The following is a 17082-nucleotide window of genomic DNA, read 5'->3' as shown; positions in this document are numbered from 1 at the left end:
TCGAGACTTTGTTCTTCTAATAGGTTTGAGTAGAAACATTAGTCCAAAGAAGCATGTATTATGGACTCTGGTGCATGTATCATTCCCCCACTCCTCAAAAGGATTCGTCCTTGAATCTGAAAATCCAAAAGAAAGAGATTTAGATGTGTTGAAAGAAAAACTTGTGAAACATTTACCAGGATCAATGTGATGTGTCTTTATGCGTTTTAGTCGAGGTTTCTTCTTTTTAGGAACTGATTTCTTGTAGTCTTGAAATCCTATTTTCCATAAAAGTCTTGCAATATGATGTTTTGGTTGAAATTCAACATGGCGCAGGCCACTGTTGGCTTTCTGTATGATTATTTCAGATAATTTCTCCATGGTTTTATTCGTGTGTGGTGAGAATGAGTGTTTAAAAATCATGTCAACTGGTTTGTTAAAGTAATCCCTTAAGTCTTCTAAGTGTGGTTCATGAATTAATGATTCCCAGGAGGATATTTGTGGACTGTAGAACCTGTTTAGTTGGCAAGGAAACTCATATACAAGATAAAGCTGATTAAAAGCACTTTTAAAAGTATGGGTAGAAATATCAGAAATATCTGAGTTATCGTGATATACATCTTTGATATGTTCAATTCTCGGAATAGTAATATGAGTTTGATAGGTAAGAGTATACCTTCATGGTAGTGTATCGTCTACTGTGTTTTGCTTACCTCGGTATGTTACGCACTTAAAGGAGTTGTGTTTAGTATGGATGACAACTTCAAGAGACTTACCTTGTAAGAAGGAGAAGAAGTACGTTACAATGTCATTAAAATGAGTAATAAAATACTTACCTTTGGACTCTCGTAAATTGTGACTCTTCATTAATATGACATAGTGATTAGGGCTTTCAGTTGGTAACCCGTCAGGAGGGTCACCTAGCACTATTCGACAACTCTTGGCGATGGAAGATGGTGTGGGCCAGTCTCGTGTTGCTTTTACTTTCTCATCATTTACATGGATTCCCTGTGCACGAACTATAAAGCATGTGGAGTTGTTCAAGTCATGTTTCGTCATTAAGATGACGTTACGACTAAGGCTTTCATGGATGTATCCTTTTTGTAACAAATCTAACTCTTTGGTTTCTTCGAGATTGTATGTTTGACGAGGTATGATGGAACCTTGAATTAGATTGGTTTGGTGTTGTTTTCCTTTTTCCAGTGGTAATACATCAGGTGGATCACCTAACACTTCTTGAAAATCCTGTAACAAAGATGAAAACACACTAGGCAAATCCTTGTTAATGTTAGAAATCGAAACAATTGATTCTCTAAAGCGAACAAGGATGAAAGGTTGTTTGTAAAGAAGGTTCTCTCTCAATTCTTTTGTGCTCACACGTAGATTTTGAGTCACTCTTTTCTTCTCACAATTAGGTTCACTCACCTCCCATGGGTCATTATGCTTTTGGCTTTTGTAACTAGTGACCTCTTTTTCTTTTGCCTCTTTCTCAACTTTTTCTTTTTTTTGATTTCCCTACCTCCTCACAAATTTGATCTTTAGGGGCTGAAAGTGTGTCATTCTTTGCTGGTCGTTCTTTCTCATTGTCAGGTTTGTCATCTCTTGGCTTTTTCAGAGAAGATGGAGTAGAAGATGAGGAAGGATTTGAAGGATTACCTTGGTAAGAGGATGAAGTACCTTGGTAATGTTCACTGATTCGAGATATCCTTTGGATTTGTGCTTCGATTATCATTGCTTTCTTTAGTGTATCTTCAAGGTTTTCGTACCCTTGTAGATCAAGAAGATCAGTGATGTTTGAGTTTAAGCCGACGACGAATCTTGACACGGTGACTTCTTCTTTTTCGGTTATGTTAGCCCTATTGAGTAAGGACTGCATCTCCTTGTAGTAATCTTCAACTGAACTTCTACCTTGTCGAAGTCGGTGTAGTCGTTGTTTAACTTCTCGTGTATAATGTGTCGGTAGGAATCGGTCCCTCATGGTTTGTTTGAGGTCGGTCCAAGAAGTGATTGTTGGAATTTGGAAGTTCTGGATCTTTTTCCTTGTTTGCATCCACCAAGTTCGAGCATATCCTTCAAATTGTATGGTGATGAGGTGAACTTGTTTAGCTTGGGGGCAGTCATGGTATGCGAACATGAGATCAAATTTTCCTTCCCATTCGATGTACCTGTCTGGATTGTTGTCTCCTTTGAAAGACGGGATCGTGAACTTTGGTTTTGTAAAGAGTTTGGGTGCTTGGAAACGTGGTTGTTATTTCTCGGGTACCAAAAGTTCAGCATTGTTTGGTCTTGGATTCTGGTTTGGTAGATCCAGTTGTGGTTCTTGTCGTTCTCTCACGATTTCATCAAATCTTTTAACTTGAGTCGTGAGTCGGGAAAGTGTGGCTAAGATAGCCGTAAGTGTCTTGTTGTTATTGTCGCCCATCCTGAAATCATAACACTCAAAAGAAAATTTTAAAGTAAAATAAAAATAAAATAAATTCAACAAAGCAAGAAACCTCACAAGTCACTCCAAGAAAGTAACACAACGAGAGGCAAGTAAGCCGATCTTGTACTCTTTAAAACTCACTTTACCAAGTAGTCTTCCACAGTTCGTATCGGAGTTTGATTACTAGCAAAGGCGATAAGAAAAACCTAAAAGTTCTAAGAGGCCAAACAAGGGTTAGACTCCAAGAGAACGAGAATGCAAAGAAGGAAGAAGTATGCAAACTCTTTAGTCCTACTAAAACAATGAAGATAATGTGTTAGATAATGCAAAAGAACAATAACAAGGAAAAACAAAAGAACATAAGTACTAAGAGTCAAAGAAAAAAAAAACCAACCCAGAAACCTGGAAAATGCTAGATCAATTTGAGCAACGTTTTTGAGGGGGTTACCGGTGTCAAACAATTCTGGAAAAATTATTGAATGTCTTTTGATGCGTCAAGAAACCACCTGTAAAATTTCAGAACCAAATACCCTCAGTAGTATCCAGTAGACTCTGTTGAACGGTGAGTCCTCCTGTAAAATTTTCAAGAAATTCGACAAGATTCTAAACCGAATCTGCCGATGAAACTTGAATGATGTATTTGAAGGCTCCAATGAACTCCGATTGGGGTGAAATTTGGATTGGGGATTAATCTTAGAATGAATATGATATTTGGATAAAATCAGCCCTAAATACCTTCATTTGCAATTTTTTGAAATTTTGGCTTTTTTTTGTTTTTTTTTTGTTTTTTTGAAAAAAAAATAGCAAACTAACAAGAAGGATTTAAATCTAAATTAAAATTAAATAAAAAGAACTTGAAACGCTGAATCTTTTGTGAACTAGCTCCGTTGGGGTACCTTGACGGTTTTGTGTGCAAGAACAAGCAAGATTGCTTGTTTCTTTCCAAGAATCGGCCCAAATCTGATACCAATTGATAGGGAAGCGGTGACGGATTGATGAACGTTGCTCTTGTTGAAGAATCAAACCTAGAAAGCTCTAGACTCGATGAAGAACAAAGGTGATGAATATGGGAAGGTGGCGGCAGTCGCTAGGATTGTTTAGGGTTTCTTTTATGTGCTGGAATCAAGACAACACGATTAGAATAAAATAAACAAAAGATAAATAAATGAAAGATGAAATAAGATAATAAAGAAATCAAAAGATCTCCCTTATGAAGGTGAACGGTAAAGATGATTGATGGTGCGGATGGATTTGTGGAAAAATAGATGGATAAGTGTCCTATCGAGCCCTCCTAGTCGCAATGAAAAGCAAACACGATAAATGACTCTAACCAACCCTCCTAGTCGCGATGAAAAGACAAATTGGAGTGTGAAGATTAATCTCCCTCACAAGAACTTGAAAGAACTCTAGGAGAAGAAGCTTCGAAGGCACAAGGCAATCAGCACTTGCAAAAACGAACTCTCGTTGTATTATTAATCAAAGAAATCTGATTTACAAAGTAGAATGAAGCCTCCTTTATATAGGGGCTGAGTTCTAAAGATCATAAATAACTAATGAATAAAATAATAATAAACTAAACATGTCTTAACTCTAATTCCTAATAAAATAATAATAACTAAAGATAATATTTTAACCCAACCTTAATTCCTAATAAAATAATAAATCTAATCCTAAAAGATAATGCATCATCATATATTAAGTTATATTACAAATAATCAATAAAAATATTGAAAATTCGTAATATTTACAAAATCCCGTATTAATCCCGTATAGGATTTTCTGCATGCACCGTCTTCAGTAAAATGACCATATCTTGAGTTCCCGATATCGGATTGATACGATTAAAGAACCGTTGGAAAGATAAGAGATAGAAGGTTGTATCTCCAGAAGATATGTTGACCAAATAAGATCAGGATCCCATTCGAAAATTCGTCTCAAGTCTGCTACTGTTCTGATCTTCTTTTCCAAAGCTTGGACGAGTGGATCATTTGGAAGAGTTATTACTTCTTCCTTTGATGTGATCCTTGTGATGGATGTATCACTTTTGCTCTGCATGAAGACCAAACCTAGAATCAACTTTGCAATCATGCCTATCATGCTGAAGAGAACTTGCTGAATAATAGGATTTGCACACAACTGCAAGTATTTTAAACCCTAAACCCAACTTTGCAATCATGCCTATCATGCTACACACAACTGTAAGTATTTTAAACCCTAAACCCAACTTTGCAATCATGCCTATCATGCTGATGCGTTTAAAATGCTTGCAGTTGTGTGTAAATCCTATTATTCAGCAGGTTCTCTTCAGCATGATAGGCATGATTGCAAAGTTGATTCTAGGTTCAGTATTCATGCAAAGCAAAAGCTACCGTTCTTGGTAAATCTTTAAGTGCCAGATTTCTTGTGCTTTGCCACGAGGATATAGGCTACTGCATGCATCTAACTAATTGGTCCCGAAACGTGAACGTATATCATAACAACTATCCTTATATAAAATTAAGAACAATTCTTCAACAACTAAATACAACTATTATACGTAATGTTCACTCATGCACTCCTTACGTTGGAGAGCTCTAAACCTTAAACCCTCAAAGGAAACTTGCCTTACCAATTCCTAGCTTACCATTTAGACCCTACAAGGGGTTTTATTGGCTATGCTGTCAACATGATTATGAGATTCCTTTATCCTTTCGCATTCAGTCAGATTGTAGAGATTTGAATCAATTAAATTGGATTAAATACTTTAATCCAATTACCATTTCAGGAACAATTACATGAATACATTGATACTTACTGGTCGCTTTCGATTTTATTCAATATTGATATGCTGGGGCTCCATTTGAAGGTCATCATCTTCGCAAACAAAAATTGAACTTTCAACCTATAACCATTCAAAAACAACAAACTTTAAAACCTAACCCCTCTTTTCGAAGACTAATATTCTAAAAAACTAGGGTTTCGACAACGTATCTATCGAACACATGAAGGGAAAAAAGTGTCCAATCTGGAAATCAATACCCTAGCATTCGATAAATTTACATGAATAACTGATCGTAACCGTTATGAACGCTGGTATTCGTCGGAGTGGAAGAGAAGAGAACTGCCTTTAGGGTTTGTCGATTTAGGGTTTGTATAGCGTTACATATAAATAATAAAGGAAAAATGTGTAATTTAAAAACGTATCGACACAAATATAAAAGTGTCTATACATTATGTTAACCCATTTTCTCATAAAACCGATATATTTATACCGATTACATTTTAAATTTACCTATTACATTATAATTTTCAGTTTCGATGTTTTTTGGATCGATACTTTTAATAAATATATCGTCACTTTATGCGTGCACCTCGTAGAGCAAACAAAGCCTCGCACAAAAAGTATTGACACAAATTTAACAAGTGTCGATACATTATGTTGACCTCTTTTCTAATTAAATCGGTATATTTATGCCGGTTACATTGTAAAATTACCTATTACATTATAATTATGGGTTCCGATGTTTTTTGGGATCGATACTTTTTATAAATGTATCGACACTTTATGCGTGCACCCCGTTTGGCATTCATTATGGAAAAAATGTATCGACAAAAATTTAAACAGTGTCGATACATTATGTATACCTATTTTCTCATAAAATCGGTATATTTATACCAGTTACATTCTAAATTTATGTATTACATTATAATTATCGGTTTCGATGTTTTTGGGATCAATACAATTTCAAATGTATCGACACTTTATGAGTGCACCCCGTTTGGAATTCATTATAGACAAAATGTGTCGACACAAATTTATATAGTGTCGATACATTATGTATACCGATTTTCTCATAAAACCGATATATTTTTACCAGTTACATTGTAAATTTACCTATTACATTATAATTTTCGGTTTCGATATTTTTTGGATCGATACTTTTAATAATTATATTGACACTTTATGCGTGTACCTTGTTGAACAAACAAAGCCTCACACAAAAAGTATCGACACAAATTTAAATGGTGTCGATACTTTATGCTGACATATTTTTTCATAAAATTGGTATATTTATACCGGTCACATTGTAAATTTACCTATTACATTATAATTTTCGGTTTTGATGTTTTTTGGATCGATATTTTTTAAAAATGTATCGACACTTTATGGGAAATTTTAAGTTTGGAAACTTTATGTGTCGATACATGTTTGTAAGTTACCGATATTTCTAAGTAGGAATAATCAATGATAACATGCATATTATCTAAGTTAATAAGTTTTGGAAAAAGTAAGTTGTTACCTTATAAATGAAATTTGAAACACTCCCAATGCTTCCATTGAGTAAGTTGTTGTTTGGATGGAACAAATGCCCGGGCTAATATTTATAGTGGAGCCAAAATTTATATTGAAATTCAAACTCAAATTGAAATTTAAATTCAAACTCCAATTACATATGAAACGAATTTGAAATGCAGTGTTAAATTGAACATGGAAATTGCATAATTGATTCATACTGCTCAAGTAACATGCGCTATAAACCATCAAGCGGGTAAAAGACACTATTGATTGAGTTCAAAGCTGAGTTGTGAGTTGATGGGGTTGTCACACTTGTTACATGGTGGGAATAAAATACTCACATGGAAGAGATAGATAGATTGTTTTGTTATGCGCAACCCATCCTATCCGAATGAAAAATATACACACAATATAATCAAACTAAAAGATACATGCACAACAAATTTATACATAACAATGTTCAAATAATGTACCCACAATGAAATTAATCCGATGAAAAAGGGTTATTTCTAACGAAGTCCGGAACATTAGGCGCGTTTAACAAATTTTCCAAATACTCTCGTATGTTATGCCTTTTTCTGAGGACATATATAAATAATTTAAATTATCAAACTAATGAGATGCAATTTTACTAACAATAAACTAAATTCGCATAAGCATGAATAAATTTGTGTCATACCTAGAGCATTGTCGCCCGAATGGGAAGCAACGTCAAAGGAATGTGGACATATGTAATTGTATTTCTATATAAACACATAAATTGTTAATCAATCAATGTATGAACACCTGTTTAACTGGAAAAACATATTGCATAAATGTAACTTACTGGATTATAAATCATTTTTTCCGCTGAATCATCAACCAACAGTGTATTTAGGCCGTTAAAATTAGGAAACGCGTTCCAAACATCATTGAGATCTTTACAGTAGGTAACATTATCATATGTTTTGCAATTTGCTTGATCCTGTTCACAAACAGTCGAACATAAATATGTAGGAATCATAGACAAATAAAAGTCAACAAACTGTAATGACATCCATCTTACCCGAATGAATAGAAAATGGTCAGACTGCAAAGGTAGTTTCTCAAGTACATGGTCGATGTTATGCCTGAGATTGTAATCAAGATTGAATGTTAACATTTAATTGTATATTAATGATTTTGGCTACAGTAATTCAATTGCTCAACAGTTCTAACCTAATATTGGAAGACCAAATGGCAACAAACAAAATTGTCTACACAAAAATGCATAAATTCATATAATCCTGTTCTGAGGACAACATCTACTACATGGAGAAAATGAGATTAAAGTTCTACATTTATATGTTAAAATAATGGATACAAAAGAAAAAAATTAAAACCTTTTGGCTGTCTTGGGAAGTAGGCAAGGACACCATTGACATAAAAAATTACTAGTTTTATTACAGGTGGTGTTGCAGACACGATATACTTGTTTGGATCATCATCATCATCATCATCTTCATCATCATCTTCATCTTCATTAACCGCTTGGTTGTCCACATCTGTTAAAATAAAATAAAATACATTCTAGAACGTGTAAATGTTTAGAAACATAAATAATTAATTACCTAACTCATTTGATGTCATTGACGTAGTTCGTCACGCAACATGGAGACTTCATTGCGAAATGATGAAATATCGGCTCGTATTCCACTCACAAGGGAATCAATATGCTCCCGAAAATTGACCATGTATTCCATCACCGTCTTAATTGTGACATCCTCTCCAACTGGAGCTTATGGAGCTTCTTCTATCATTGCGTCTCCCATTGGTTGGTCGTCTTCATGGCCAATGGGTTCCATGTCCTCCCTCTCTTGATCTAATCCGACATCCTTGACACGCTTCCATCCGAAATTTTCAACAAAATCATATCCCACTTTTTTAATAAATAACATGTCAATCTTGCGTGTTAATCGAACATGGGCGTCATACGAAAAGTCAACTTCTTTCTTATTCAACAGATGGGTGATGACACATCCATATGGTAGTGAAGTTGAAATTGTTGCTCCCTTTGTGACCATATAAACAATTGTATTAAATATCAGTTTAGCAATGTTTGGAGCCATTTTGGATTTATACTTTGCTATCCACCAATAATCACTGTCTCGAAGCGTTGAATGTTTTCCCCCAGTAGGCCGGATATACCAAGTGAGCATTTTGTGAAACACTCTAGACTCTACATCTAGGTGAATTGGGATATTTCTAGTAACATGTTGTATTATAGTATCTAAATTATTTTAATCTGAATCCCCTTTATTCATGACACCTAGACCCTATGCATAGTATAGATATCATCCCCATGACATGGGTATTAATTCCTATATATAGTCTATTAGGCTCGTGCTGTAAGGAAGCATTGTTGTAGAAGACTCTAACTAGGCTGGGGTAATATTTTGGTTCTACACCAAGGAATTCAAGCCAACCCCAAGATGTAAATGTGGATTTAAAACTAAATGCATATTTATCATCGAATAAGAAACTCAGGTCAATGACACGTTCGATACGAATCTTTCTTACTGTAAAACTCTTCTTCCATCATTTTTTCTCCGCATCGGATCTAAAGTTCAGAGTTTCGAATGACCTGATTTCCTCAGAAGAAGTGATTTTTTGAAAAGGAGGTTGTGGTTGAGAAGACCTGGGTTGAGAAGAGCTTTGAGAAAGACCACGCTTCTGACGCTAATGTTTTGGAGCCATTTTGGGTGTGGATGCTGTTACATTGGAACACAAACACATTCAGGGAAAACAAACTCCAATATGAAAATCAATCAAACCCATAAAATATCAATAAACTTACCTGAAAATCTAATCGTCACTGTTATGAGAACCCCGATATTCATCGGAGAGGAAGAGTTCTCTTCTGCCTTTAGGTTTAGGGTTTATCGATTTAGAGATTGTATCGATTATAATCTATAAATAATGAAGGGGAAAACACGCGATATTTAAAATGGTATCGACACAAATTTAAAAATTGTCGATACTTTATGCTGACCTATTTTATTATAAAACCGATATATTTATATCGGTTAGATTGGAAATTTACCTATTATATTATAATTATCGGTTTCGATGTTTTTGGGATCGACACTTTATGGGTGCACCCTTTTGGGCATTCATTCTGGACAAAAAGTATCGACACAAATTCCACATGTGTTGATACATTTTGTAGACCTATTTTCTCATAAAACCGGTATATTTATACTATTTTCATTGAAATTTACCTATTATATTATAATTATCGGTTTCGATGTTTTTGGGATCGACACTTTTTAAAAATGTATCGACAATTTATGGGTGCACCCTTTTTGGGCATTCCTTCTGGACAAAAAGTATCGACACAAAATCCACAAGCGTCGATACATTTTCTATATCTATTCTCTCATAAAACTGGTATATTTATACCGGTTACATTGAAAAATTACCTATTACAATATGATTATGGGTTTCGATGTTTCTGGGATCGATACTTTTTATAAATGTATCGACACTTTATGCGTGCACCATTTTTTTGGGCATTCATTCTGGACAAAAAGTATCAACACAAAATTAAAAAGTGTCGATACATTATGTAGACCTATTCTCACATAAAACCGGTATATTTATACCAGTTACATTACAAAATTACCTATTACATTATAATTATGGGTTTCGATGTCTCTGGGATCGATACTTTTTATAAATGTATCGACACTTTATGCGTGCACCCCTTTTGGTCATTCATTCTGGATAAAAAGTATCGACACAATTCCACAAGTGTCGATACATTATGTAGACCTATTCTCTCATAAAACTGGTATAATTATACCGGTTACATTGTAAATTTACCTATTACATTATAATTATGGGTTTCGATGTTTCTGGGATTGATACTTTTTATAAATGTATCGACACTTTATGCGTTCACCATTTTGGGCATTCATTCTGGACAAAATATATCGACACCAAATTAAAAAGTGTCGATACATTATGAAGTCATATTCTCACATAAAATCGGTATATTTATACCAGTTATATTACAAAATCACCTATTACATTATAATTATGGGTTTCGATGTTTTTGGGATCGATACATTTTATAAATGTATTGACACATCTGCTTACCTATTTTTTGGAAACTTTACGTTTGGGAACCATACTGGACAAAATGCTGGAAACAAATCTTTGTGTTTATTAAGTTTTTCATTAAAAAAAGTATATTTTTATCACATATATTGTAAATTTACCTTTTACTTTAAAGTTATTGAATTTTGTAGTTATTGTACATACCCTCAATATGGAATGACCATTTAGTCCCGCACATGTTGACAATTATGATGACATTTGGAATAATGCAGACAATGATCTCCATATATCGTAAGTATCAACATGACTCTTACTGTGTATAAGAAACATGTACAACAACCTACTGCTAATTTTTCTCATCTCATACATAATTACATTCACATACAAAATTATAAATCGTATACAAAATTATAAATCTTATACAAAATTGACCCTACATTTACATCATCGCTTCCTTTTGTTATTCTTGTGTCTCATGGCAGCTTTTGTTATCTCCTCTCTTAGTTGATTTTGATTGTGGCTTACGAGATCGTTTAATATTCGCAATCGATCCCAATGTCCAACAACCTATATTCAAATTGTCAGTACGTTAAGTATTGTAAACCACAACCTCTAATACAACCATCTCTTCTTCATTCTCCTTTGCCTCCACTGCCTCATCTGTCTCCTCTACCTCATTGCCAATAACCTTCAAAATTAAATTACAATATTAAGACAATGATTATATTCTTAATATTATTTAATTACATTTATTATCACTTCTTGCTTCCTCGGTCTATCCAACTTCAACTTTGCCATCACTCTAAGCACCTCTTCCTTCCCCCATGCACGGATGTGTGCCACTCCGGTTCTTTCATAAGCCTGCACTGCCTCACAGCTCGACGAAAAATTGAACAGTGCAACCTGCATTTATAATAAAATTTATCATTTTATATAATAACTATACTATCATTTTATATAAAAAAACAAAAACGTTCTTCAACTCATTTACCTCTAAGATTGCTATACACCCTTTGAGGTATCTATGGCTGCCCTTTTTAAAGGTGATTATTGATTCAATCAATCTCGAATGGACATATTCAGCCCAATTGAATTCACCCTTTAAGCCTTCATCGTAAATGAGCTTGATATAGTCTTCGTTCGTTGACGTATCACCTGTTGGACAAAAAAAGATCCCGACAAGGTACAATAGAACTCGGGCCTTCAGCTCATCCCTCTGTAAGATCCACTTTTGATTTCCTCTTCAAGTTCAACATATGTCACCTTCTGCTTTAAACCATATTTGGAGGCAAGTGCTTTCTAGTTCTTACTCTTAGAGACTTCTACAACACTTTTGCCTTCATTTTCTACCCCCAAGACGGCTGCAGCACATGAGATCCCCAGATGAAATGAATAATCACCATATTTAACAATACATTGTTCGACATCAAATTGCTCCATCAAGGATCAACACAATTCCCTCCGAATAGGTCGATCCCTTACTCCTACCAACGATCCAAACCCCATTTCTCCCAGCACATTCCACTAACCCTTCTCCTTAAGGTGTTTAATTAATGAATTCACCCTTTTAATGCTGCACCTTGTCGACACTTCCTACATTTTTAACAATATAATGTTATAGTTCTTATATATTTTGTATCAACGTATTTACAAGTTTAATGAATACCTTCTTTTCATGTGCTTTCCTCCATTATTTGTATTCTTCACTATCCATCTTTGACTGTGCGATGTAAGGTTCCTTATCAGCATCACTCATCGAATTCCATTTCTCCAACACATCATTTCTCACCTAATATTAAGCATAAACGTTTCTTAATCAATACATTAACGCTAAATAATACTCAATATCAATTTCAATTTACATACCGAAACCGATGTGTTTGCCACCTTCCTTCATCCTTTGGCATTCGGTCATACTATCAATATTTAAAATTTTTAATTAATTTAAAGTTCTTAAATACTTTAATCCAATTACCATTTCAACAATAATAACAAAAAGACATTGATACTTACTAGAAGTACATATATCTACCGTTTGGTTGCTTTCGAATCTCGGCCTCAATTTCAACGTCATCTTCACCACCAACAATTCCAAGATCCTTTGACTTCATTTTTCTTTCATATATTAGCTTACGCAAATCAAATCAAATACTGATTACATACACTTTATTCAATATACAAATATCGATAACTACTCTTGTAGTAAAACGGTTTCCTTCAAAAGAATTTGAATAGCCACTACAACAAGTGTCGACACCTTTATACAACTTACAATATCATTTCTACCTATAATATTATAAACAAGCATCTATATTTATTTTCTACCTATAATATTATATAATTGGTCCCATATCCTTCTTGGCTTCGATTCGAAATCCCACCACCAAACCCAAAAACCCTAATCCTTATTTCCTTCAAATGAATGAGAACACTCAATACTCCAAGTATCGGCACATTTATACAACCTATAATATCATTTTCTACCTATAATATTTAATAAAAATATCAATATTTGTATTTTACCAAGAATATCACTTTCTACTTGTAATCGGTTCCAAATGCTTCTTTACTCTAAAACCCCAAACAACACATAAAATCCCTATTTCTGACTACTGTAATAATAAAAAACTAGGGTTTCGACAACGTACTTTTCGATTCGACTGCAGCAACAAACAAACAAACTTCGCTTTAGAAACGCATTCTGAAATGCAACAACAATTACGTTTCGATTTCAAAAAATCGTCCGTTCTATTTATTTTTCACATGATATTTAACTATGCCCTTTATATTTTCACCAGATATGTTATTTATATTTAATCGATACAACTACCAAAGTGTCAATACTTTTATGTCAGGTGTCGATACTTTCGATAGTATAATTACCTATTTCTTTGAAAGTATCGATAATTTGTTACGCGTACTTATTAAAGTATCGACACTTTCAATATATCTGGTAGCTCTTTATCGATTTTGTCATTTCTAGACCGGTTTTGTTATATTTTTACCTGTTATATCGTTATGGATCGATACATTTTTATAAAGTATCGACACTTTATAAGCGCTAAAAATGTTTTTCTTTTAAATTACCAAAGTGTCGATACTCATGTTAAAGTATCAACACTTTCAATATATCCGGTAGCGCTTTACCGGTTTTGTCATTTCGAGACCGGTTTTATCATATTTTTATTTGTTGTATCGTTATGGATCGATACATTTTTATAAAGTATCGACACTTTATAAGCGCTAAAACTGCTTCTCTTTTAAATTCACAAAGTGTCGACACAAACTTAAAAAGTATCGACACTTTTAATATATCCGGTAGCGCTTTACCGGTTTTGTTATATTTTTACCTGTTATATTGATATGGATCAATAGTTTTTTATAAAATATCGACATAAACCAACAAGCTAAGTTTGCCGGTTATTAAATTTTTTAATATTTCTTCATGATTTAGACCTACTACATTATTATCACTCAACATTTCCGATAACACTAAATTAAATTCATTAAATATATATATAACACTGTATATTAGCAGTATATTAACTTGCTTTCATGAGACAATTCCTAACTCCTCTTCTCCCAATCGCCTAAACCTTCCAACTTATTCATCATGATTGTGCATATTCGGTTCCTTGGCTTTTTTTCGCCGTTCATGTCGCTGTGGTTGTCACTATGGGCATCATTCAACTCAGCTCCGTGTCCCATTCGTTCTATACTCTCGGTTATTTTATTACCATCATCGTCGTCGTTTTAGGAGCAAACATCGTTTTGGGTTTTGCGGAAAACCTCATCTCTACAGCTCACATCCACAAACCAACATCGGCAAGGGACTTCTCATGCCTTAAAACGTTATTCTGAGAAATTTGGTGTCATTCCGGCCACTGAAGGCCATCCCACACGCCACATGCCCAATCGTTCCGCATGTGGGAGTTGCTCCAACAAACCAGTAGTCCTGAATCGATACTGAACCAGTCTTGAACTTATCTAATCAAATCAATTGTTGATTGAACAGAATCGCCGACTAAATTGAATCACTCTGATATGAATTGTTGACAATTGATCGTCGACTATGACAGTTGAGCCTAATCTTTATAATTTTCAACTTCCTAAATCCATTTTTATGATTCATTTTTCAAATTCTGATCTAAAAGCCTCATTTTCCATCATTTATTGTTTTGTGTTGCATTTATGTTAAGTAAATTTTGAAATTTTTTGTCTTACTTTTGATACTATATTTTGAAGGTGATCATGCGTCTCCGTATCATTCTCTAGTATATCTGGAATGTGTCCATTTGGCTTAGCCCGATTCCGTACTTTCGACTCAAGATACATGTGAGTTTTGTTTAATTAATTACTAGTCTATTTCTGTTTTGATATATTGTTTGATACTCATAATATTATGTTATTATTAGGTTCCCATCCCACAAGACCTAATACTAACGACTATGGAAAGCGTAAGGATTTGTCGGTATTGTTTAACTGTTATAGGTGTATCCCTTGACCCGTATTTTATGTTTACTCTTCTATGCTATGTTCAGTGGATGTACTTGTTATTAGATTGTCTTGAGAGCATTATAGTTTTTTTTACACTGTTATGCTGTATGATTCTCATTGTAAGCATGTTTTGTTTTCTTGTTATGTATGTTGCACCGACATGTTTGATTCCTAATAAATGTTATATTATTTATAATCTTTATATTGACTATTTTTGTTTGGGTTCCTCTTGGCAACGTCTTCATTCAGGTACATAATTTCTGTTTTTGGTATGGGATCCTCTTTGGAGGATAACATCCCATCGTGATTTCTATTTTTGTACAAGTTCCTCTTCAAAAGGTAACATCCTCATCTTGATTTCTATTTTTGGGATCATATTCGAAGGGTAACATCCACATCCTAATTTTTGTTTTCTGTATGGGATCCTCTTCGTAGGGTAATATTCCCATCTTGATTTCTGTTTGGGATCTTCTTCGAAGGATAATGTTCAAATCCTATTTATTCGTAACGAAAGGTAAGGTTGTGAACTTATAATGATAAAATATTTGATATTACTGATTGTATGACTATTATATTGTATATGATATTATGCTTGAATTGTCTACATTTAAGTATTAATATTTGTTGCACTTAGAGGACACACTAAGTGTCAGCATATTTTATTAGATATCGTATGAACATTTCAAATGTAACAACCCGATTTTCAAAATAATATTTAATTAAAATTGGAGGGTTTAATTGTGAAAATTTGGGACTGAATTGAAAGATTTTAAAACTTGGAGCTTGTTTTAAAGTTAAAGAAAATTTAGGGACCAAGCCCTGAATTTAACCATGGAGTGTCGGCAGACAATTGTTATATACGTGATTTCTGTTTTGAAAAACAGAAATCAATTTCACAAATCCTTCCTCACGCACACAACTTCCAAACTCGATTCCGACGCCGTCCGAATTCCGATCGTTGTTTTGAAACCACCGTTGTGTTCATCATTGAGCGAGGAGCAAACCCTTCAAATTAATTGAAGCGAAACGCGGCCAAACGTCGGGAATTTCCAGTCAAAGTAGCGACGGTTTTGTTAGCTCTATCGCCGAGAAAATCTTAAATTCACCGCTGATCGTTGCTCTGTTTACGACACCTCCCGCACCATCGTGTTCCTTGTGCCGTTCCGAGTTCACCGGTGTCAACCTTGTCCGCCGTAGACGGCGGCGCGTGAGGAGGTGGTGCAGTCAAAGATTCGGCCGATTTGAAATCGAGCTCTCCGCCGTTCAAAAATTTGAACCGATCGTTGTAAGTATCTCGAAATCGCTCAAAATAATTTTTAGAAATTTTTTCGGGATTTTTAGGGCCCCGGAGGACGCCTCACGCGCCACACGTGCCGCCGCAGGGCGAGTGGCTGCTGGAAACCGGTTCTGACCGGTTTGACCGGTTTCAACCGGTTCGAACCGGTTTGACCGGTCTGAGCCGGTTTGACCGGTCTGACCCGACCCGACCGTTGACCCGACTCGACCCGACCGTTGACCGTTGACCGTTGACTTTCTTTGACCAAAACTTAAAATGGCTTTGACCGAGCATTAAACGACCGTTAATCTTTTCCGAGTATACCTATCCTGATAGTTTTCGACGTGCCAAATCCGTTTCCATGGTCAGTTTTATGAAATTCGAATCCGAAGGTCTCTAAATCTACGGTCAAAGTGGTTGACTTTGACTTTGACCAAGAATTTGAATTTTCGGAAAGTCATACTTTATGTTTTTCGACGCCCTGATTCCGATTCTGCAATCCGTTTGGCCAAATTCAGACTCGAAATACCTCAAATTGATAGTCAAACC

Source organism: Hibiscus syriacus, unplaced genomic scaffold, assembly GCF_006381635.1.
Source record: "Hibiscus syriacus cultivar Baekdansim isolate YM2019G1 unplaced genomic scaffold, ASM638163v2 tig00116965_pilon, whole genome shotgun sequence".
Lineage (NCBI taxonomy): Eukaryota > Viridiplantae > Streptophyta > Magnoliopsida > Malvales > Malvaceae > Hibiscus > Hibiscus syriacus.
This window is presented reverse-complemented; position numbering follows the sequence as displayed.